This window comes from Nicotiana tabacum, chromosome 1 (genome assembly GCF_000715075.1).
Source record: "Nicotiana tabacum cultivar K326 chromosome 1, ASM71507v2, whole genome shotgun sequence".
NCBI lineage: Eukaryota > Viridiplantae > Streptophyta > Magnoliopsida > Solanales > Solanaceae > Nicotiana > Nicotiana tabacum.
In genome coordinates, this window is record NC_134080.1 from 106,964,538 (window position 1) to 106,991,248 (window position 26,711).

Here is a 26,711-nt window from a genome sequence, read left to right on the forward strand (position 1 = left end):
GCTCCAAGAAGCTATTGGCATCATTGCAAGTCCTGAGATGGTGACCGATCTTGAGGACCTCCATCAAAAAGAAGTTAGGCTCCAGGAAGCCATTGGCATCATTGCAAGTCTTGAGATGGTACCGATCTCAAGGACCTCCATCGAAAAGAAAACAGGCTTCAGGAAGCCAATGGCATCACTATATGTCCCGATATGGTACCCGATCTCGAGGACCTCCACCAAGAAGAAGATATGCTCTAAGGGGCCATTAATACCATTATGAGACTTGAGATGGTACCCAATCTCGAGGGATTTTCTCGAAAAGAAGATAAGAGCTAAAACTCTACTCATACGGGCTTGGCCTCGAGGTTCCACCTAAACTCAGGTAAGCCCTCATTCGGAATCTATCTGCAACGCCTTAAGGCTATCTACACCGAGTTCAAAACAAGTCCATAGGTAGCCCAAGCTTGAGCGAACCCCCTCTCGGGGACTGCTCCCGAAAGACTAAAGGCTATTTTTATTCCTAGGCGTCTGGGAAAACCCCTCCCCCCCATCGAAGACTATCACGAGGTCTAAAAGGCTAAGTCTCGTATTGAAAGTTCGAAGCCCTACTCTCATTCAACTCAGAGTCAGGGATCCCGATGACCCGGTTTATCAAACTGATCCGGGCTCGATCCAAAGAACACCAAAGGGATCTACGGGGAATCGTTTTGATCAATCAAGGTCCAGAAGAAGTACCTGCACCCGGGCTTAATACTCGCACCAATCAATGGAATCGTGCATTCAAATTCTCCACAAACGCAGATAATAAGAAGTATAGCATAAATCAAAGGAAAATTGAAGAAAAATCTTTGTATTCATAGTCACATGATTACAAAAGCCCATGAAGGGTCCTTACATATAATTACAAAATCCCACGAGGGGTCCTACACAGAAACAAAGAAGCAAAAAGAAATATACACACTGAGAAAATTGGCTTTGTATGTCATTATATCCTCCTCCCGAGTAGGGATCTCCACAAGCACTGCTTCCCCTCAGCGGCAATTAGTCCTCACCCTTTCGATGTCTATTATTGAGCTAATATACTAAGACACAGGCTCACGATACCCCGGCTTCGAAGAACGTCTCTCAACCTTGAAATTGGAAGCCGTTGCAAAGAATCCTGGAATGCATTCCTCAGCACGAGGAGGCATTACCGATTTGCCTTTAGATGGAAGCAAAGAGGAGGAGGTCACGTTCTCCTGAGAAGCAGAGGCGGAAGTTTTCTCCATTCCTAAAAGATTTCAAAGGAGAAAGGGAAGTTGCATTTCGAAGAAAGAACAAAAGTAAAGGTAGGAGGAAAATTTTTGGGGGCTTGGTGGTGCACTAAGTTGTAAAGAATGAGAGGAGAAGTATTTATAGAGTCCCCACATGCGCATTGAAGGAGGCCAAAGGACAGGCAACCGTTGTAATCAATGCGAAGGCTTTCAAGGGATGTGTGTACACCGTCTTTTGGCACCCTATGACTGTCGCCATTACTGAAGTATCAGAAGGGCAGGAATTCAAGGTCGTTTCTTATCACTTTCACTCTAAGAAACGCCGGGACTATCTGTATATGGTAAAATTAGAGGGTCCAATTTTCCGTCGTTGTGATACCTCGTGAGAATATTTCATAGGTTTGAGAGTAGGGTCGAGGTTCACCCTCGAAGGCTATCGACGCTCGACCTCGGGGCGGGGCAGACCAATAACTATGATTAAAAGTGGGGAGTTCCCAAGGCACATAGCTAGAGCTGACAAGGTCTAGTGAGCTAAATTCAGACCTGAATCATGACATCAACTAGATATCCCATCTCCACATCCTTGTAATAAATGTATTTGTACTATTTTGGGACTTCCCCTCATATATAAAGGGGATCCTTGTCATTTTGTAAACACCTATTTCTCAATTCTAAATACTCAAGAACATTCTCTCTGCTCTCTAACACATTCTTCCGACCTCTTTTCCTGCATATATTGTTCATATTCATTATGTGCTATTTATTGTTCTTCATTTATTGCTTATTATTGGCCAAAAAGAGCCATCATTGATTTATTTATAACTTTTATTCTCCATCGACTACCCTCGACGGGGAATTAGACTCGACCCCGAGGCCCCGAATAAGCAAGCTCGAGGCCCCAATCGACAACCATTCGTTTTGGTTAATATCTTGGTTTAAGCTCATATCTTGATTCCAAGTATCTCACTTAGCATCTATTGCCCTAACAACTAGCATAAAAATAGATCACATATTTTTAGAACCACAAAATAAAATTTAATTGTTATTACCATTTTCACGGTAAACAAAGGTGTATGAGGAAGATGTGTGTGGCTTCTACGCAGATATGTTTACAGTGGAAGATGATAACATTTGTTTGAAGATCAACGGAGTAGATTTTGTGATGGACGAAGCTATATTGGGGAATATTTTGAGAGTGCGTACTGAAGGGATCCCATCCATTGAGGGGACTTGTTCTCCCAATTTAAGAAGTGACATTCTGAAGGATGATGTTGTGCAGCAAGGGGAACGGGCCCACAAGAAGGCCCTCCTTCTAGTGTATCAACTTCTGTTGAGATGGGGAATAAGGTCTTGCTTCCATGTGCATAAAGGCGTTCTATAACTTCAAAAGCAGACCTATTCCTCATGGAAGCACTAGATGCATACACCACTATCAATCTGCGTGGTCTTATGATAGAGAATATCAAGAAAGTGGAAGACTTCAAGGATGGTAATCATGGTTTGCCCTATGGGTTCTTGCTCACTAAGGTGTTTAACTTCTTCAAAGTCCCTTTGGGAAAAGCAATAGTGGGAACTCGCAAGCAGACCTTCTCAAAGATCACCTTAGAGAAATGTGAGTGTATTGATAAGAAAGGAGGGGTTGGCATCAATTCCACTATCTCTCAATTGATTAATGCTCGGAATGCTGCAAATGAGGAGATAAAGAGATTGAATGCATGTAATGCCATACTTGAAGGGAAGCTTAGTCAAGCCTAGGAGGCACCTGGTTCCAGCAGTGCACAAGGCCCAGAGATTTCTCGTTTGACCAAGGAAAATGCAGATCTCAGGAAACAGATCGAGGACCTGAAAGAGAGGCTTCTTAACGAACAAGTGTCTACAAATGCTCGAATGTTTATTCTCCTAAGAACCAGTGTCCAATTAATGTTTTCGGTCCTACTTTGGTCCATTTTGTTGTTGTATAGGTAGCTGGTACTTTTAAGTTGTTTTTTTTGTGAACGGTTGTGTAACAATTGTACTACTGTTTCTGTTCTCTTCCCTTTCAAATTAATAAGCATCTCGACTTTTCCTATGCATGTTATACTTTTACACTCTGTTTCTAGCCATGTTGTATGCACACATGCGGCATAAGTTAACTTGCTAGACTTCTTATTATATTATTACTTGTGTATAATCTTTTTATGATTACAAAAGGGGGAAGAAAATTGAAAGGGATGTTCTCAGGGTGAATATAGGAAATATATGCCGCATTCGATAATTGAGTAAGTTTTCTCTCAAATGTGTTTCCATCTTGCAAGTGACTTCAAGGCTTTAAGAACAAAGAACAACAGAACAAATGACTAATTTCCAGCACGGTGTTACCATATGTCCTTAGTTGTGTTGTACATTTGTTAGAGTGATCCACTTGTAATTCCTACTTAGCTTATCTAGAAGCATTGTGTAACAAAGCATTTGTAAAATTATAAAACTTGTGTTTGCATCTTGGCTAGAGTTAGTCGAGTTGTGAGCTTTCTAATAGTGTTATTACAAAGAATCTTGTAATAGAGCTATTACAAGTGAGTGAGGTATTAAGAGTTTAATTCCTAGGTTACAATAGTTTGTAATATGAAATTTGCTCAGTAGTGAAGTTGAAATCCTACGAGTGTAGGTCGTATTTTTTAATTACGTGAGTGTCGCGCCCCCTTTTTTTCCTCGCGGAATCGAGTTCATGACATTTTGGGTAAGGGACAACTCATTCCCTTTGGGAACGGGGTTTGCATTTCTAAAGAGTCGTCACCTAATGATTTTAAAGTACGTTAGGGCACTCATAAGGTTCAGCTACAACTATGTTTGAAAACCAGAGATAGGGTAAGAGCTTGAAATTATCCTAAGGGGAAGGTGTTAGGCACCCCTCAGGATCCACTAGTGTGGTTCCAAGCCAGACAAATTTTTGTGAATTTGTGCAATTAGCAAATAGATAAGTAGGGCTCAAATAATAGGGGATTTAAGTTTAAATGCACAAGCGTTTGAAAACAATTATTGAAAGGTGAAATTTTGAAAAAAGTTACAATCTAAAGCATGCTTATGAATGTAAAGGGGGGTGTCCTAGGTTTGTTTGGAATATGAATCACATCAATGCAATACCCGGTATGACACTCCTCAAAAGAGGGTCTACACGTGGTATTAGCGCACCGGTCATCATATCCATATCTACCATTTCCCGCCCCATAAAGGTAATTAAGTGAAGGTTGGTCTCGACTCTTATTACATGTTGTTACCCATTCCTTCCTATAAGTCCTGAAGGAATTTAGGACTCCTATCCTATAAGAAGGTTCTAGGAAGACCCTCAAGTTTAAAGGCAAAATACTAAGGCGACATATAAAACAAGTAGGACTGCATTTAAAAAGGGAAAACACATAAAACAAGCAGAAGGCTCAGATATGCCTCCACAAATAATGCACATAGACAACATGACTCATACACAATTAAGGTCTGAATTCAGAATCCTAAGGCAGGGTGTTTAAGTGATAACATCACAACCGGATTTATTACATGACTCAGAAAAGAAGTCCGAATCAGGTTTACCTAGTAATTTTAATAATTGATAATTAAACAAAGGCAGTTCTAGTTTTATTCAAGTTATTACCTAAGGCTTGCCTAGGCATAAAGCAAGATGCAATAGTTATTCAAAATTATTAAAAGATGGTTTGGAGCTTCTTTTTTTTACCCTAAGAGCATGATGTTCTAGTCGAATGCAGAGATTATTACCCGTTATTTTAAATGGGAGAATCAAGTGTGCAGTTGTTTTTACCTCTTTTATAATCGGCAATTTACACTAAGTGTGAATTCAATTGCAAATAAGATTCTAAAACATGGTGTCTAAGGTGCATGTATAAAACTCATGACACAGAATTCCTAAGAGCAGGATTTCTAAGTGCATATGGCAGGATTGTAGAATTTCCTAAGAGCAGGATTTCTAAATGCACATGGCAGGATTGCAGAATTTCCCTAAGAGCAGAATTTCTAAGTGCATAGACATAGAGCATGGATCAATGAATGAGGTGCTAAAGCAAGAAACATAGGTCCTAAGAACATGATTTCTAATGCATTGTATGAATCCTAACAACGGTTTCTATTGCACAGTTTTGAATATAAACCTAATAACATGTTTTCTACCCTTAACAAATTATGGCATGCATATTTACCCTATCCCTTTTCACTAGCCACCCCAATACTTGTTTGCAAATTATTACACACCATGTGATTGAATTACATAAGAAATGCAAAATAAGAAGTTACAACTATAGGAAGCCTGATTCTGACTTCCTCAATGAGTTATGTAATAAACCACCTCAAATGCCAATATTGTTCCGTAGCCTTTCTCATATCTGGGTGCATCAGAGTTCCCTAAGGACCACAAGGGATCTCCAGCAATGCTCACATCCAGATTGCATAACCAAACAGAGTGAGTGCAGTGTGGAAGGGCCAGCTCTTATGTGCCTAAGTTCAGAGGGAGCTCTATGGTCCCAAGGCAAGGCTCACACAAAAGAAGTAGAACCTAGTAGCCTAAGAGTGTATGTGAGAGTGCTTGACATAGATTTAAAGTAGTTAAGTTGGAAAACAGTTTTGAAAACAACATGTTTGAAATAAGTTCGTAAAACAGCAGAAGAGTTGCTTAGCGAAAACAGTTTTTGAAAGGGAAAGGGGTAGGAGAAACAATACACACAGAACAAGTTCAGAGAGGAGTACATGCTTCAGCAGTTACAAACAGGGAAGTAGGGGTTGGGGACATAGAGGACCAAAATCAGAAACACATAATTAGTCATGAATTAGGATTAATCAAGTACATTAGGAGACATACTAGTTGAGGGACATAAACAGGAACAAGTAAACATGCTGATTACATCTGAACAAAGGGAGCAGAATTTTAAGCATGCTTAGTAAAGCAGTAAACAAGAAGTGCAATTTAACAGCATGATCCATTAAGTCAGTGCAGAAAGAGACCGGTATTGACAAACAAGGGAACACATAGAATTGAGTTTCAGAATTTGAACTAGGAACATACCAGTTGAAAAAGCAAAGTGCGGAAAAAGTAAAGCAATCAGAGTTCCACAGTCTAGCCTTGGCTTTCAGCCGGCTAGACAAAGCAGTAGCACAAGTAGCAGAGAAAGAAGAGAGAGTTTGAGTGTGTATGTATGTGTTCTGAACTAATTGTTCATGTTTAAAGAAGAGAGGGTAGAGTATTTATAGTTTTGAAAACAGGTAGGAAAATAAGGTAACAAGTACTGACTTATCATAATTATAGAAGTAATGCAAATTAGAATCAATTAAAGACCCAGACTCCCTTCAATTAAGGAGTCATAGTTCAAACGGGTATAAGTTGTATCAAATAAGGAAAAGAATTGCCTATGAGACTGATTTACCATAATAGGAACAGTAAACACATGTAGAATGTAATAAGGATCAAGTTCAGAATGGTTTCAACATAAGAAAAGTACATGTTAATTAACAACACATAAATAAGGTAGGGTACGATTTGATTCTAAAAATTAGTTCAAAGAATCACGGATGAAATTGAAAATCACAGTGAATCAATACTAACCAAGGAAAGTATCACAAAAGTAAGGAAGCAATTTTGAAAAATCAGTACAGAGTTACAAGGAAAATACACAAAATCAATGCTGTAGGTTTAAGGAGATTACACAGAATAACCATAAATTATGTGAACAATCAGTAAAACAAATGGTCGGACCCATAAATGACACAAGTTTGGACAAAATCAAAGAAACCTTAAGAACAAATCAAAACAGGAAGCACAAGAACATATAGAACACACATAAATCCCAGAATGTTCATGATAGTCATGCAAACACACCGCAAACAAATTCAAACTTTGAATCGGACCCAGAAGTATTAGGGTTTCTTGACAAAAATGAATCGAGCCAAAGGAAAGACTCAGGTAACATTTAAACATGCTAAAATTCACAATAATCGGAAAGAAATCATTTTTTGCAAAAGGGTTTTGAAACCCTAGTTTGAAAAATAAAGAAACAGTCCGAAATCGGAGAAACATATGAGGAAAACAAGTGAAAACCTTAAGAAACCCATAGATCTATCACAGATCTAAAAAGATCGAAAGATTTATAACTAGGTTTTTCAGAAAATAGCAGAGACGAAGAAAAAGGTCGGTTAAAACCCATGGATACACCTAGATCGAAAACAGATCTAAAGAGAAGTAACAAGTCTCAAGATCTAGGGTTTCAGATAACCCAAAGAAGGATGAGAGAACATTAGATCATTACCGGTTTTAGCCGGAAAAGCCATGGATCTGACTCGAACGGCCATAGGTGGCCGGAAAAAGACCATGGATAGAAGTTGAGCAAGGTTTGGACTAGATCTCTTCGATATCTTTCTACAAAATCACAAAAGTGGGCCACCAGGAGACGTAGGAGACAAGTACACGTCTCAAACAGCCATGGGAGTCCATGGATTGAGTGAGGATCGAAGGGGATTAGGGTTGGTTTTGGTGGCGGCGGCTAGGGTTTGAGTTAGGTTTCAGAGAGAATTGGAGAGGAAAGGGGATTCAAGGGCGGCGGGTTGGTAGGACATGAATTAGGTTAGGGGGTTATTTGGGTTTAATTATGGAAAAGGGAATAGGGACCGTTGATCTGAATGATCAACGGTCAAGATCGAATGGGGTAGGTGGGGTTCCAGGTTTGGGATTGGGTCCGGTGGGTTTTCAATTGGGTTGGGGTCTAGTTTTTAATTAAAATTGGGCTGGGAATGGGGTCTTGATTTGGCTATAATTGAACTACAAAAGGGGCTGTTATTTAAATAGCCAGTTTTCCCTTTTTAATTTATAAAAATAGTAATAATTTCTGAAAAATAAATTGAAAGTACTAAAGTGATTTATAATACATAATTAACAATTTAAAATAAATGATCCAATTTTATGCGTATAAAACACAATTATACCTTAAAATGGCTAATATTGCAATTATGTGCAATTTAGCTTTAAAAATACTAAATAAAATTGTAAAAATATGTGAAAATTATTTTAGCCATATTTTGGCATAAATATATAAATGCAGTAGATGAATTATTAAAATAATAATTTTGAAAATAATTATTGGGGATTTTATGGATAAAAAGGGGAGAAAATAAATCAATTTAAACCTTTAAAAATATGGAAAATAATAAAATACTTGGACATGCTTATATATGCACATATATGCTATTTTGAAGTTATTTTGCATATTTAAAATACATAAGGAAAAATTGGGTGTCAACAGCTGCCCCTATTTATCCGGGAAGGATGAAAGAGTTGTTGGGTAAAGATATTGTCACGACCCAAACCGAAGGGCCGCGATGGGCACTCGGTGCCTTACTTAACCGAGTACCAATGTAACATATCTTTATTATCATGTTATCGTGAGTAAATGAGCCAGAAAACCCGTCATGAGATAACAAGAATAAAACATAAGGGAATACTCAACATATGAAGACCCAACATGATATACAAACTGATATATGTGACATACGGGCCTATAAGGCCGACATGACCATTAGTAAACTCGAAACATAGGCCGACAAGGCCATACAATTATTCATACACCTGACATCTGTCTACAAGCCTCTAAGAGTACATAAAATCAAAAAGGTCGGGACAGGGCCCTGCCATACCAATCAATACTGACCAAATAGGCAACTCCGGAGCAAGTGGAGTGCACCAACAACTTCGCTGAGCTGATAGCCTACTATGAGGACTGTCAACCTATCAATCGGGACCTGCGGGAATGAAACGCAGCGTCCCCAGGCAAAAGGGACATCAGTACGAATAAAGTACCGAGTATGTTAGGCAGGAGAGCATAAACAAGAACAGTAATGTAAAGAGAGAGATAGAGGAGATACAACCTGTAACATCTGAGTGCCTCTAGGGGCTATGATATGAAATGCATAATACATATACATACATAAAGCTTTTAAAACATTCGCATCTGTAGGCATCATCATCATCATATCGTACCCGGCCTCAAAGAGGACTCGGTAAAAGCGCACCCGACCATCATAAGGTTCGGTAGAATCGTACCCGACCACGTGGAGCTCGGTAAACCCAACTGATCAGTGGTTGCACAATAGGTGCCGTACCCGGCCGACTATAGAGCGGCTCGGTAGAGTAAAATAGATACTATATATAATGCATGCTAGACTCATGGAATCACCTTCTAAACCTTTTGGAGTGACTTAAGAACACTATGGACATCCATACCCTCAATATGAACCTTAGTAGGACTCAAGGATCATACACACTTGCTTAGAATAATTTTATAAGGAAAGAACAACATGGACAACCTTAGTTGCTAGGAGTAGATCCGTTATGAAGTAGCGTATTCATTTCACTTTAGATCGTGCCAAAAGAAAGAAGAAAGTGCCTTAACATACCTTAAACCCGTTGAGTCCTTAATCACTTCCAAGCAACTCTTCAAACAAGTCAACTCAATCTATCATAGTATAAGGAGATTCAAAATCAGTGCTGAGCAAAGGCTAAGTCTATAACTTAAGCTAGTAACTCGTTTACGTAAATTTTGGCAGCATATCCCTTGTAACAAGGGCCTCCTTCAATACCATATACAAACAACAATGACCAGAGCAATCCATCAATACATAATTATCAATATCAAGACACCATATAATAACAACAAGTCACAACTACATTACGACGAGCGGCAAGCTCCGATTGGAATCTGTATACCCCTTATCAATCCTTATAGACTTCTTACTTCAACATAAAAGTATCATTAACATGATAATGAAGTCATTAATCAATGATTCTAGCCTTAAACTATATATTTATAACAACGAAAATAATCCACAACTTCAATTATCCTCAATTAGCAACTTTATTCACTAGTTCATGTCTAGCCCATCCATTTAACTTAATCAACATCAAGATAACCTTAGGCACAAGTAAGAACACAATATAAATACCTCCTATAATAACTTCAAGTCAAAATCCAAGTTATATTCAGTTTACAACAACCCTCAATAGCAATACAACACCATAGAAGTGACTTAAGCTAACCCAAGTATTATCTTGTAGTTTATCATCCTAACAACTTAACCAACATACAAGCAAGATTAAGCAAAATTAGTAGGATGTTATACTCACCTTAGAAAGCAGCAAAAACTTGGAATTTCATCCAAATACAGCCCACAACAATCCTCAATGACAACACAACCTCAAAGAGGTGTTGTTCTTTACTAGAACTAAGTTTTGATGTTGAAATATGGTGTAATCATTTTGGAATCACTTCAAACCCTTGTGTTATATGTTTAGGAGGGTTAGGAGAAGTTTGGAGATGAATTTTAGTTGAAAAATGAGCAAAAATAGGCGTTCAAATCGTTTATAAATTGAAGTAGGTCAACCACCGCCTAAGTGGGTCCCATTGGGAGCTGCTTGCGCGGTCTCGCGAAAATATGAATATCTCTCTACTCCAATATCGTATTGATAAACGGTTTAATGCGTTAGAAACTAGACTCGTAGATCTTAAATTTTGTAGGTAGAAAACCCCATGATTCCAAGTATATTTAGAGAAATTTGCAGATACATTTGACCTAAATTTCAGCAAATTTATGAATGTAACTTGTGATGACCTTTGCCAACTCTTGTTCCACAACTTGCTTGCCTTCAAAATGTAGAAAATGATTATCATACGACTAAAATAACTCATAGAATAACCTCCTTATCATGTTAAGAACCCTAGTCTCACCCCAAAGTACATGTTATAACATTCCAAACTTGTCGACTTTTGACGAAACTTATTTTCTTCAATTGGTTTAGCTTCTAAGATTTTCAACCCTCTTGGTACTCGTTATTCATGATCTTAAATATTTGTAACCTCCAAGGTAACATGATTAACTTACTTTATTTTCTTTCAAATATAATCTCATTTCTGAGCTTACATCAATGACTTACGACGTACTCTCACGTTGAAAACTTGGGTGTAACAGATATGATGGTCAATTTTGACCGAGCGAAACTGTTTGGAAAAATTAGGCCGCACCCTGGCTTCTGAGCTACCTACATATCCTTGGTTTTATAGGAATCAGGTTGTATGTAGTTCAGGATTCCTCTGCGGAGTATACCGAAGAGGCAATTTCAAGAACGAACGCAATATCTAGGGCTGGGTGAGTTGATGATTTACGGGAATGGTTAGGTTTGATATGGCTGCGAGAACTGGAGCGGGATCGCTCCTGCCGGGATGGTCATTGCCTACCGTCTTACCTGCAAATAAGCAATACAAGCATATATTATGCGTAAATTTAAACATGATGCAAATTCTCGTCGGACCATGAATGTTGTCTTCGGACGATGAGGATGACGTCCTTAGACCATGATGTCCTGGGCCATGAAGCGTATGATAAAGGATTTGCAGGCCATGAAATGATGTTCTCGGGCTATGAGGATGGTGCCTCCGAACCATGATGCCTTTGAATAATGATATGTAAAAGACTGAAAAAGATCATCAGGCCATGACATGGTGTTCTTGGGATATGAAGATGGTGCCTCCGAATGATGACGCCTTTGGATGAGTTGGCGATATTTCAACCCATAAAAGATGCAGTAGTATGATGCGGACAAGATAGAGCTTAGTCTTGCGAATTGAAGGGCAGAGCTTATCCCATAAGAGAAGTGAGATAAATAGTGCTTGGGATAGTGCTTAGTTTTGAAGAAAATTGGAGGCCGAGCTTAGCCTCGAAAGGCAGAAAAGTAGCCTTATGCAAAGGTGCGAATACAGGTGGAGGTAGAGCTTAACCTCGGAAGGCAGAATGGTAGCCTTATGCAATGCAGATGCAAATGGAGGTAGAGCGTAACCTCTAAAGGCAGAATGGTAGCCTTATGCAGAAATGCGAATGGAGACAGCATTTAGTCTCGGAAGGCAGAATGGTTGCTTTATGCAAATTGGAAGCCAGAATAGTAGCCTTATGCCAGAATGCAGATGGAGACAGCGTTTAGTCTCGGAAGGCAGAACGGTAGCCTTATGCAAATTGGAAGGCAGAATAGTAGCCTTATGCAATGCAAATGCAGGTGGAGACAACGTTTAGTTTCGGAAGGCAGAATGGTAGCCTTATGCAAATTGGAAGGCAGAATAGTAGCCTCATACAAGAAATAAAATAACAAATGACTGTAGAGTTTTCTTAGCGGATAGCAGATTGTGGCGTCGTGATTATTGGGAGCATTGTGACATACGGAACATCACTGGTGTGTACTGATAGCAAATGTTGGCAAGTGCAACGATTCAGAGAGTTGTATTCTTGAACAATGTTTGTTCCATGGCATACAGTGTGTTTACTGATTTTGCAGTCCTAGTGCATGCATCCAAAGAAAAATCATGAGTTTTGTAAGGGGGAAGGTTAGTTCGTATCCCTGTTGGCTTTGCTTGACTTGTTCGGCTTTGATCTGGTGATATCATCTGTATCATTGGGGTAGCATGATAAACAAAGCAGTTTCAATAATAAACACGCATGATTTTGTAAAAGCATGACATAAATGTATAGCTAGAAATAGCTTTTATATGAACCGACGACTGTGACGTAGTTCGTGACATTGCAACCTCTCCTGCTACGGAATTTTGAGGGTCCTCCTCAAAATTCTGCCCCAGTTTGATGGGTTGAAGCTTCTGACTGTGGCTTGTGCGGCGATCGACTGAAATTACTTTAGAATTTTGAGGGTCCTCCTCAAAATTCTGCCCCAGTTTCCAATTGCGGGGGGGGAATAAAATTTTATTGAATTTGTGACCGAACCATAGGGCTGCCTACGTATCCCCTCTTAAACGGGAATCAGGTCAGGCGTAGTTCAATTTACATCATACAAGGAAAGCATAAAGATTACACATAGTAGCGTTTGACTGCATCTGAATTGATCGACTTTGGCCAACCTTCTTCGTCCATTTCTGCAAGCATGAGGGCTCCTCTTGTCAAAACCCGGTGAACCATGTAAGGACCCTGCCAGTTGGGAGAGAACTTCCCTTTGGCTTCATCTTGATGCGGAAAATTTTTCTTTAACACCAGTTGCCCCGGTGTGAACTGTCTTGGCTTGTCTCTTTTATTGAAGGCTCTGGACATTCTGTTCTGATAGAGTTGACCATGGAAAACTGCATTCATTCTCTTTCCGTCTATAAGGGCTAGTTACTCATAACGACCTTTTACCCACTCTGCATCATCGAGCTCAGCTTCCTGTATGATCCTTAGGGAAGGAATTTCTACCTCAGTGGGAATGACAGCCTTTGTACCATAAACCAGCATATAGGGGTTGCCCCGGTTGATGTTCGGACTGTGGTGTGATACCCCAGTAGAGCAAATGATAACTTCTCGTGCCACTATTTATGCTTCTCTATCATTTTCCTCAATATCTTCTTGATATTCCTGTTGGCGGTTTCTACAGCTCCATTCATCTAAGGCCTATAAGCTGTGGAATTCTTGTGTCTGATCTTGAAAGTTTCACACATAGCCTTCATCAAGTCGATGTTGAGGTTGGAGCCATTATCAGTAATGATTGACTTTGGAATTTCGAATCGACAAACAATGCGGTCGCGGACAAAGTCTGCCAAGATTTTCTTAGTCACTACTCTGTAAAATGCTACTTCGACCCATTTGGTGAAATAGTCGATGGCTATAAACCTGTGTCCGTTGGAAGCAGCAGACTTAATTGGTCCAATAACATCCATTCCTCAGGTGGCAAACGGCCATGGTGAGCTTGTTGTGTTAAGCTCGCTTAGGGGTACCTTTATCATGTCTGCATGTATCTGACAGCGGTGACATTTCCGGACATACTGGATGTAGTCTATTTCCATAGTCATCCAAAAGTAACCAGCCCATAGTATCTTCTTTGCTAAGACAAAACCGTTTATATGTGGACCGCAGGTCACAACATGAATTTTCTCTAGTAGCCTGGATGCTTCCTTTGCGTCGACACATCTTAATAATCCTAAATCAGGAGTTCTCCTATACTGGATTCCTCTGATGTGAAAGAAGTTGTTGGACAATCTTCGGAGTGTGCATTTCTGAGTAGGATTAGTAAGCTCTGGGTACTCTCCTTTTACCAAATATTCCTTGATATCATGAAACCAAGGCTTTCCGTTTGCTTCCTCTTCAACATGGGCACAGTAAGCTGGCTGATCATGGATTTTCATTGGAATAGGATCAATGAAATTCTTGTCTGGATGTTATATCATAGATGATAGGGTAGCCAATGCATCGGCGAACTCATTCTGGATTCTGTCTTCGTGAACCTCTTTCTCAATTCATGTACGTGATGCAGACATGGGAGTATCTTGGAGTTCTTGGTTGCCTATTCTTCTCGTACCTGGTGTATAAGTAAGTCTGAATCTCCAATCACTAGCAGCTCTTGAACGTTCATGTCAATGGCCATTTGGAGTCTTAAGATGCAAGCTTCATACTCGGGCATATTGTTGGTGCAGGGGAACCTGAGTTTGGCAGACACCAGATAATGCTGGCCGGTTTCTGATATTAGGACTGCTTCTATGCCAACTCCTTTAAAGTTTGCCGCTCCATCGAAGAACATTCTCCAACCGTCATAGGATTCTGCAATGTCTTCTCCTATGAATGATACCTCTTCATCAGGAAAATATGTTTTCAGGGGTTCGTATCCTTCATCCACGGGGTTTTCAGCAAGGTGGTCTGTCAGTGCCTATCCCTTGACCGCTTTCTGAGTTATGTAAACAATGTTGAACTCACTCAATAGGATTTTCCACTTGGCTAGCTTGTCGGTGGGCATGGGCTTCTGAAAGATGTACTTCAAAGGATCCATCCTTGATATGAGATATGTAGTATAGGCACAGAAGTAATGTCTCAGCTTCTGAGCTACCCAAGTCAAAGCACAACAGGTGCGTTCCAATAGCGAATACCGGGCCTCGTACGGGGTGAACTTCTTACTGAGATAATAAATGGCCTGCTCCTTCCTCCTCGTTTCATCTTATTGCCCCAGAACACAACCGAAAGCTCCATCCAACACTGCAAGGTAGAGTAATAAGGGTCTACCTAGCTCGGGCGGGACTAAGACTAGTGGTGTTGACAGGTACTTCTTGATTTTGTCGAAGGCCTTTTGGCAGTCATCGGTCCATTTGGTAGCGGCGTCCTTCTTTAACATCTTAAATATTGGCTCACAGATAACTGTAGACTGTGCTATGAATCGGCTGATGTAGTTGAGCCTTCCCAAGAAACCCATCACATCTTTCTTGTTCTTTGGCGGTGGTAGTTCTTGAATGGCTTTGAATTTTGATGGATCTAGTTCTATTCCTCGCTGGGTTACAATAAACCCAAGAAATTTCCCAACAGGAACCCCTAATGCGCACTTTGCAGGGTTTAGTTTTAGGTTGTACCTCCACAGTCTATTGAAGAACTTCCTCAGATCTTCCATGTGGTCAGTGGCATTCTTGGATTTGATAATAACATCATCTACATATACCTCTATCTCCTTGTGTATCATATCATGGAAAATGGTAGTCATGGCCCTCTTGTAGGTGACCCCTGCATTCTTCAGGCCGAATGGCATCATCTTGTAACAGTACACTCCCCACGGCGTAATGAAAGCCATTTTTTCAGCATTTTCCTCATCCATCCAGATCAGATGATAACCAGCGAAGCAATCTACGAATGACTGTAGTTCATGCATGGTGCAATTGTCAATTAGGATGTGTATATTTGGCAAAGGGAAATCGTCTTTCGGACTGGCCCGGTTTAGATCCCGGTAGTCGACACAGACTTTGACCTTCCCATCCTTCTTTGGCACTGGCACAATGTTGACTACCCTGAGAACCTTAGCTTTGATCTTCTTGTTGACTTCTTCCTTGATTTTCAAACTCATATCAGGCTTGAACTTTCTGAGCTTTTGCTTTACCGGTGGACACATTGGATTGGTTGGCAGTTTGGAGCCACAATGGGCGTACTTAGACTAGTCATGTCATCATACGACCAGGCGAATATGTACTCATACTCCTTTAGAAATTCTGTGTATTATTTCTTTTCTGATGACGATAGGTGAATGGTGATTCGTGTTTCCTTGACGTTTTTTGTATCTCCCAGGTTGACAATTTCGGTCTCGTCCAAGTTGGACTTAGTTCTGTTCTCAACTTCTTTGACAATCTCGTTAGGTATGTCATCTTCTTCTGAATCCATGTCCGTTTGTTGTATTGTCTCATTGCATGTCACAGTCATTGGTTTATCAAGACAAGTAATAGTAATGTTGTATTGATACAGCAAGGAGAGAAAATGATAGCAATAAATACTGATTGGTAAGAAAAATCAAAATGCTTTTGATAATTTGAATAACTGTTTTGAACATCGAAGATCTTATTGCGGGAATTGAAAAATGTGAATAAAATCATTTAGTAAATAAAACAATGAATAATGCTTGTTTTAGCCTTGCTACCCCGAAGCTCGTCGGGCTTTGGTTGTCTTGATGGTCCAATTATTGAGATGTGCCCCTCTGCTCACAACCTATATGGAGGGGCCTTCCTCCCCCTCCTCCTCGAGAATAACACAACAGTCCATATCAATGTTCTCTAGGAACAAATTCTTCATTGCAGCAAGTGCTTCTTCTTCACCTGACCCATAAATAACGCCAGTCTGTTGGAAAGTCTACTCCAGATGCGATATTGGTTGCTCTAGTGGATAGTAAGGACCGCGCCATGATGGCGACCAGTTATTGAATTCTTCCCAGGTGTATTCATATCTCATACCGAAGGTAGTGCCATGTTTCTTAAGTTTTATGGGTTTAGAGATTCCTTGGAGGTTTTTGCCGAGCCCTTTGCCAGGTTCGTACCCACTCCAACTCAGTATACTCTCGATATTGCTATCCCACCCTTTGTCTTTGTCGATAGCATTGACCCGCTCAATGTGGTGGTAAGTTTCTCCACCCAGCTTCCTTATCCCCTCGATCGCCGGAATGGTCTGGCGACTGTATATAGGGTTGATACCGTCGCCGTGAATGATCACTTCCTGGTGATTCGATTCGAACTTTACTGCCTAATGCAACGTTGATGCTACGGCCCCATCAGCATGAATCCATGGCCGTCCCAGCAGCAAGTTGTAAGACGCTGGTATATCTATCACCTAGAAATCGACCTCAAACCAGGTCGGTCCCATCTGCAAGCATAGAATAATCTCACCAATAGTGGATCTATGAGAACCATCGAAGGATTTCACATTGATTGCTCCATCCTTTATCTTATGCAGCCTTTTACCCAACTTCTTGAGTGTTACCAGCGGACAAATGTTAAGACTAGAACCTCCATCGATCAGGATTCTGGTGATGAAATAATCTTCGTATTGCACAGTGATGTGCAGTGCCTTGTTGTGCCCCAGCCCTTTAGGAGCTCGTCCTCATGAAAGGTGATCTTATGGCTTTCCAGAACTTGTCCTTCCATATTAGCCACTTCCCCGCTAGTGATGTTACTTGGTACGTATGCTTCATTTAACACCTTCAACAAAGCATTCTTGTGCGTCTCCAAATTTTATAGTAGGGAGAAAATAGATATTTGTGTTGGCGTCTTGTTTAACTGGTCAACGACCGAATATTCCTTGGCCTGTATTTTCCTCCAAAGGTCGTATGGACCTATCTCAATAAGGGGTGGCCGATTAGAAGCCTGCTTGCTTGATTCAGCTAGATGCTCAGGGGTATAGACTCTACCAGTTCCTGTTATACCCTGTGCTGCGACAGTTTCTTCAATCCTGACCTTGCCTTTCCTTCTTACCTCGGCTGCATAGTCCCAGGGTACAGCATTTGTATAGAATGGTGTCATGGTTGACATTGCCACTAGGTTCGGCGTGGCTATCCTCACTCCGAACGAAACATGTGCCTTGGGGGAAAGACTGCAACCTCAAATGGTGCGGGTGTATTTGCCGGAGACATGAATTCAACCTCAATCGGTGCTGGTGTCTTTGTGGATGGTGCCGCTTCAAACTCAAGTGGTACAGACATATTCACCTCAGCATCCTCAGACGGTTGGATCTAGACTATGATTGGATTAAGAGTGATTGTTGGTTTCTTTGGGTCATCACCTTCTGCGATCAACCCGATTGATCCTTCGGGGTCCTAGTCATCTTCTATTTCAATCATGTGGATACCTTTACCCTTATGGTTTGGCATAGGGTTGTTGTGGATATTTGGTTCGGGTTCTTTTGCCACAATAATCTTGTTATCAATCAAGGACTGTATCTTGTCTTTCAGGGAGCGGCATTCATCGATGGTGTGCCCTTTCATGCTGGAGTGGTATGCACAAGACTTGTTTGGGTTAACCCACTGAGAAGGATTCTCAGGGGTTGCAGTAGGGATGGGGGTAATATAACCAGCAGCTTTGAGCCTCTCATACAGCTGGTCGATGGGTTCAGCGATGGCTATATATTATTTTGGAGGTCTGTAATCAAAATTAGGTCGGGGTCTAAGGAAATTTTGGCGTGCAGGGGGTGATTGATAGTGGGATGGTTGAGCATTATAAGTTTGGTAGACATGAGTGGGTTGGGAGTATTTGAGTGAAGTAGGTTGATATGTAGGAGGTGGAGATGACTAATAAGTTGGTGGCGGAGCTTTGTATGAAGGTGAGTGTGCTTGGTAATTTGGGGTTGGCTGGTATGTGAGTGGAGGTGTTGGGTAAGTTTGGTATTTGAGAGGAGATTTGGTCCTTTGTGCAACCATCACGGCCCCTATGTCCCTTTTCTTGGACACACCACCAGACTGTAAAGCCTTATTTTGTGGCTTGTAAGGCCTCGAAGTTTGTAACTATATTGCTTTTGATACATTCTTCAATTCTTTCACCCAATTTGATAATGTCGGAAAACTTGTGGTTCTCAATCATCATCAGCCGCTCATAGTACTGCGGGTCCTGAGCTCGAACAAAGAACTTGTTCATTTGCTCCTCTTCTAAGGGGGATCTGACCTTAGCAGCTTTGGACCTCCAACGAGTAGCATACTCGCGAAACATCTCCGTGGGCTTTTTCTTCAAATTCTGGATATAGAACACGTCTGGTGCGTTCTCTGTATTAAACCAAAATCTATCCATAAAGTCAGATGCCATGCCTACCCAGCTTGACCACTTCTTGGGATCTTGGATGATGTATCAAGATAACGCATCTCCCTTCAAACTCCTCATGAACAGCTTCATGTGAATCCTTCCATCCATCCCTAATCCAACCAGCTTGTTGCAATATGTCCTCAGATGGACCCTTGGATCACCCGTACCATCAAATATTTCGAACTTAGGAGGTTTGTACCCCTCGGGCAGTTCGACATCAGGCTGTATGCAAAGATCCTCATAGTTCAGCCCATTGATTCCTTTGCTTCCCTCAATGCCCTGAATCCGGTTGGTCAGTTTCTTGAGTTCCTCGGCCAAGTTCCTGATAAGTAGATCTTTTCATCAGGCTAAGGTGTGCTTGAGATAGGTTGGGTGGAGTGTGGCATGGTCTCCACATAGATAGGAGTGTTATGGTGGCCCGATGTATGGGTGTGGAAATGGTCGTTAGTGGAGTTTTGAGGTTCTGGGATGAGTAGTGGAGTGTTGTTTAGGGTATGATAGGTGTTACATTGGTTCTTTTGTGGAGCAACGTGATGGTGAGGAGCGGGATGATTCTATTGTTTTGGGATATTTTGAGAAGGTGTAGGGTTTTGAGAGTTGGGGAAGTTGACATCTGGGGTGCTGAGGGAAAATGACAGGCTTTCCAGATTCCGAACCTGATCGAGCTCTTCTTGGAATATCAGCAGTTTCTGCTCAAGTTGTGACACATTCTCGTTTGGAACCCGAATACCCTGGCTATCAGTGGTCTCTACCCATTTAGCCGTGTTCTCCTTCCTGATGTTGTTCAGATCTTCCATCTTGCCTTTGTTCTTGCTTTTAACAGGACTAAGATGAAGAGTAGGTGGAGGGCCCCTGGATCTTCTGAAATAAGATGACGATGCCAGAATGCACGAACTAACTTTGGGGAGGGGAATAATAAAAAACAAAAATAAAAACAAAAGGTAATCAAGTTAGTAAGGATTATAAAAAGTATTGCAATATTTAAACACATAGTGTGGGAATGTAAAGTGTGTCCTAATTGGGAACCTCTTTTGTGCCCGAGGTAGGCCTAGCGACAAATTGATTTGGAGAACTTAGAATGCTAAATGCCTCATTTTATTGATAAAAATAGACGAATCCCGAAATGACACTAAATAAGCAAGAAATAAAAGTCACTAATGGACAATGGCCTTATTACATAAAGCAAAAAAGATAATCTCCTATCTACTTGGTCCTAGAAGGACCTTCCCCAGATTCGGCATCCTTGGCTCTGTCAAACAACTTCCCCAACTCGCGAAGTCCCAGCAACAGGTATGCTTTGGCTAGATGTCCGCCTTTGATCCCTTTAGCCTTTTGACAATCTTCAATCCTCTTGAGAAATTTTCTCTCCAATTCTACTAGGCCTCGCTCCATGTATCCTAGCCTTTTGTTAGCACTAACAGCTATATCCTTCCATTCCTCAATCAGCTTCTGGTTGGACTCTTGTATATCGCGTAGTTTGATCTCGTATTCACAAATCCTTTTGCGCAGCTGGTTGTCCTTGACTTGCACCTCGGCCTTTTCATCTATAATTATGTGACCTTGAACGAACCCTGGCTGGGCCAGACCATCATGATTGTCTTCCAACCAACCTTAATAGAAAGGAGTACAACCAGCATGATATATGTCTGGCTCGATGGTGTCTTTCCCCATTACGATCTTGCAAAGCCACATATGTTGGGCTTGGCACTTGTAGGGACTATCATCATTTTGGAAGTCAGCTCGGAAATGGCTCATCTTGTCAACCCTGGGTATGATTTGCTTTCTACTTGCTTGCCTCATATCTCGAAGAGGGACTTAAGGGTATGTTCCTCTTAGACCAATCAGTATTAGGAAAGGTGCATATCTGGATCGGGCGATGAACTCCTCTGTCGGAAACCACTCGAACATCCATTGAACCTGTTCTTCAGTCAGATTATCAAAGAGCTCAACCCATTCTTTGGCATTCTCCGGCTGAGCGAACATGTTGGGGATGTAATTCATTCACTTTGGATGGTGGAAAGCGATGTGGTCATCCCAGTCCCTCTGCTGAATTTCTTGTTGGTATTCATTCACTTTGACACTTCTCTAAGGCTCGGTATATATCTGCGATGATCATGAGTACAATGTTGAATGCCTGCCCACCAATCCCCTCCATTAGGGTCTTGGTTACCATAGCCAGCCTAGTATGGATTCTCTCTTTCTTCATTGGAAACACGATCAGACCCAGGAAGCAAAACATGAAGACGAACACCCTACAATGAATATATCCCAAGGACTTGATGGCAAAATCGTCAGGGTAAGTAAGGTATGATTTGTTGTGACCATACCTTTCATACAGGTAGTCAAAAGGGATGTATGATTCCTTTAGGCATACCAATTCTGCATTCTTCTTCAAACCCATCATTTTAAGGAAACCATTGCCTTTACAGTTCTTAGGCATTAGCAAACCCGGAGTTTCCCGCACTAGACCGGCCAGTCCTCCTATCTCCTCTAGCAAAGGTGTCATTTTGATATCCCCAAGCGGAACATGGCCCTTTCATAATCCCAAAATAAGGTAGCAGCTTCTATTATCATGTTGTTAGGTTGGACCTCCAGGAGGGATATAGATTGCCCAGATATTTTCTGACGAGGGTTTGGTCACTAGAGTGTAAATCTCTCCACCAGCTTAGCAATCTTGGGTGGATGTTGGTGACCATGCCGAATCTGGGGACTTTGTGCCTTATATTTCTGGTCGGAGTACTCACATTACTCCCTACACCTTGTGTGCAGATTCAGGTATTTTTGTGCTGATCAGAGTCAGAGTCATCAGGGGTTTAGCAAGGTAGCTGCCGACGTTCGCAACACTGCTTTTCTCTCTCCTCATTTCATTAGTCTATATTTGTACCCTCTAGGCTTTCAGTTGTATTTATATCCTAGTAGATGCCCGTGACTTGTGACACCCCGGTTAGGGCTGTGTCGGGTTGTGCTTCCGTTAATTAAATTATTAAATCATATTTAAACTGTTTATTAATGTTTAACTAATTTGCTGACTGAATGGAAAAAGTTCAGTTTAGGGTTTAAAACCCTAATGCTGACTAAAGGAAAGAGTTCAGTTTAGGGTTTAAAACCCTAATGCTGACTGAATGGAAAAAGTTCAGTTTAGGGTTTAAAACCCTAATGCTGACTAAAGGAAAGAGTTCAGTTTAGGGTTTAAAACCCTAATGCTGACTAAAGGGAAAAAGTTCAGTTTAGGGTTTTAAAACCCTAATGCTGACTAAAGGAAAGAGTTCAGTTTAGGGTTTAAAACCCTAATGCTGACTGAATGGAAAAAGTTCAGATGCATGCACAATTTAACAGAGTAAGGTTTCTATGGGGTTTTAGACTGGTACCCTTGAGCGAACAACTCAAGGGGAAAGGCACGGAACCGTCGACTGCACCGCTGATCGACTAGTTTTACCGCAAATATGTCTTTCCGAATTTAGGGGTAATAATATAGGAAGAGCGCAACCACTCATCAAGCGTTGCTATAGTATTTGTTTGGCACGAGTGGAGTATGATGTTGAGCTTGATTATGCAATAATTAAAAGCATGTTGACATGTATTTGCACGTTAAGAAAGTGATAAATACAACAGTTTTATAATTTAAAGCAGCATTTAAAGGAAGGAAATAAGAAAGTATGTCAGTTTTGCTTTTGAAGAAGAAATTAAATGCCTAAAGAAATTAAACAAATAATTGCACACAGGGAGGTGCAAATTCACAAGAACAATCTGAAATGGTAAAAGCCTAAAAATCCCCAGCAAAGTCGTCATTCTGTCGCGCCTCCTTTTTTCCTCGCTGAATCGGGTTCATGACATTTTGGGTAAGGGACAACTCATTCCTTTTGGGAACGGGGTTTGCATTTTTGAAGAGTCGCCACCTAACGATTTTAAGGTGCGTTAGGGCACCCATAAGGTTCATCTACAACTACGTTTGATAACCAGAGATAGGGTAAAGGCTTGAAATTATCCTAAGGGGAAGGTGTTAGGCACCCTCACGATCCACTAGTGTGGTTCCCGGCCAGACAGTTTTTTTGTGAATTTGTGCAATTAGAAAATAGACAAGTAGGGCTCAAATAATAGGGGATTTAAGTTTAAATGCACAAGCGTTTGAAAACAATTATTGAAAGGCGAAATTTTGAAAAGAGTTACAATCTAAAGTAATGTTGTACGGTGGGCCGGGCTGGGACCGGACCGGGCCCGCGGTCCTAACGGGCTAAACGGGCCTGACGGGCCGGTCCTGGTGGGCCGGTCCCTAATGGTGCAAAAAGCCCGTGGCAGGCCGGGTATGGAAAAAAAGCCCACGAGCCCGGGAGCGGCTGGCGGGCCTGGGTCGGTCTTACCGGGCCTAACGGCTACTTTTTTTAAAAAAAAATTAAAAAAAATAGCAACGGTCAAAAATTAAAATTATAGCCGTTGGCTGCAATTTTGACAGTTTGGATGTTTAAAAAATAGCCATTTGGCCCCCAAACTTTGTTTTAACCCCAAACTTTATATAATTGCACCTTTTCCCAATTCTCAACTATTAATACCCCCTCATTCTTTTATTCTTACTCACCAATTCATCAATCTCTCTCAATCTCTCTACTATAATTGCTTATTTTATTGTTGAAATTTCGTGAAAAATTGTGAAGTTGGTGAATTGAAATATTCAAGTCTTCAACGATTTTCAATTTTCAAGAAGTTGTTCGGAAATTCGGTAAACGCGTTCCAACTCTTAAGTTTTAATATTATAGTTTTGTTAGTTTTATTTAGTATAATTATAATTAATATGGCATTTTCTTTGAAAAATATTTTTGGTGGTAAGGGTAAAGCTAAAATTGGTGAAAGTAGTGGCCAACCTACTACCCTTCCCCCGGCTCCCCGACCCAAACTTGGTAGACGTCCTGCTGCTCCTATTATTCTTGATAGTGATAACCCCTGTTTTCAATTTTCTGATAGTCAATTTTGCCATAATGTTGCACCAGGTGAAAATTTAGATGATGAAACTATGAATGCTCTTTATCCTAATGAAACTATCTTTGAAAATGAGGATGAAGATGAAACCCAACCGGATTTAGATGATATACCTACTAGTCCTTTTAATAACCTAACTGATGTACCGCCCGACCCACCTGTAGAAACCCCTAGTTTTAATAGACAACCTCCTAAACGCCTAGAAACATCATTAGTTTGGAATTTGTTTACTCAAGTAAGAGAACAAAATAAGGCTAAGTGTAAAACATGTGGGAAATTACTGGCGCATAAATATACTGGAGACCGTAGCGGCACGGGTAGTTTGACTAGGCACATAAAAACACACCTTAGAGATAAAGCTAGATATTTACAAATAAAAGCGCAGCTAGAGGGAACACATGTAGATTCTGATGTTAACCCTAGTACAGGTTCAAATCTAGTTCAACCAGGAATAACACTGTGACCGGAGGTATTTTATATTACGATCCAAATAGAGATCGTGAAGAATTAGCAAAGATGGTTACCGTTATGTGCTTACCCTATTATTTTCCCTCTAATCCTAATTGGGTGCATTATATTAGAAGAGTTTTTAATCCTACTTATAAAGGTTGGCCTCGCGCAACAGTTAAGAGCGATATTTATAAATATAAATATGAATATGAACAATATTTGCGGTATTTATTTACTCATATAAGTAATCGGATTTCTATTACTACTGATATTGGTATAAGTGGTAATGATTGTGATTATTTAACTGTTACAAGTCATTGGATAGAGCAAAAACACATTATTGCGTATAGAATAATTAATTCATGTCACACAGGTAAGTTTATAGCTAACACTATTGCAGATATTTGTAGATATTTTTGCTTTAGAGATAAAATAATGGCAATTTCTATGGATAATGCTTCTAGTAACACTAGTGCTATAAGCATACTTACAACAACACTAAATCCCGCATTTAGGAATATATTCCATGTTAGATGTATTTGTCATATTTATCATTTAATTGTCGGTGATGGTATGCGAATTTTAAATTTAGAAATTGAAAAGGTTAGAATGGCTCTTAATTGGCTTTTTTATTCAAACCGTAGAAGTAGACTAAGAGAATATTTTAAAAAATGTGATGAATATGGCCTTAGAGAAAGAAAGGTTCCTAAAGCTTGCCCGACTAGATGGAATTATATGTACGAAAGTTTAGTAATTGCATATGAATATAGAAACCCAATTAATGCAACGTTTAATGCTCGGGTGGGTGGTGAGGATGATGATGAAATGCTTACTACTCAAGATTGGACGAATGTTAAAATTCTTATAGATTTTTTAGAACATTTTCAAATTGCTACAAATGCATTTTCTGGGCAATATTATCCTACTATTTCAAACTGTTTAGTTTATATTGAAGCACTATGTGATTTGTTTGTTGAATTTTCGGAGGGTGGGGAAATTTATCAACTTGCTATAAATGCAATGAAAGAAAAGTTTAAAAAATATTTTTTCTCTATCCTGCAATGTTAAATCCTACAATGAAATTAGGAGGTCCTCATTTTTGGTACTCAAATATTTATAAGGCTTTAGATCTTTCAAATGAGGAATTTGCTACACTTGCAGATGCAAAAGCCTCAATTAAAATTAATGCTCAAAGAATTTATAATGATTATCAACTTGCCTTAGAGCATGCTAGGCCAAATGTTCCAACCCCTACTTCGTCTAGTTCACAATCGTCTAAAAGAATTGCGGGCTTAAAAGCACTTAAATCTTGGACGGAGTTCAGGGGTTCTACGCTTACTGTCACACCTCCTTTTTCCGCACCCGAGAGGGCGCAGGGGAGTTTTTCCAATTAAAGGACAATCGAAACGGGATTTGTTTATTTATTTCAGAGTCGCCACTTGGGAGTTTTAGGGTGTCCCAAGTCACCAATTTTAATCCCGAATCGAGGAAAAGAATGACTCCATATTACAGTCTGCGTACCAGAAATCCGGATAAGGAATTCTGTTAACCCGGGAGAAGGTGTTAGGCATTCCCGAGTTCCGTGGTTCTAGCACGGTCGCTCAACTGTTATATTCGGCTTATTTATCTGATTTTAAATACAATTATGAATCATGTGCAAATTTTATCTTTTACCGCTTTATTATTATTATTTTTAGGAATGTGAACATCGCTTAAAAAACATGTCTTTGGACTGCGTCACATGAAATGCACCCACAATCCGGAACATATTTTATTTGACGTTTTGGGATTTGGATTTGGGTCGCATGAAATGCACACCCAAGTTTAAGAAAGTAGATTATAAAACACGCGCCTAGAGAGACTATCGTGTTATTATTTTGGGAAGGCCACGAAATTCGCTAAGCGGCCCTCCTGAATTCTAAGTAATTGAAAACAAGTATTTACTGAGGGCCCCGCAATTTTGTATTTTTATTTGGCGAGGCTCATA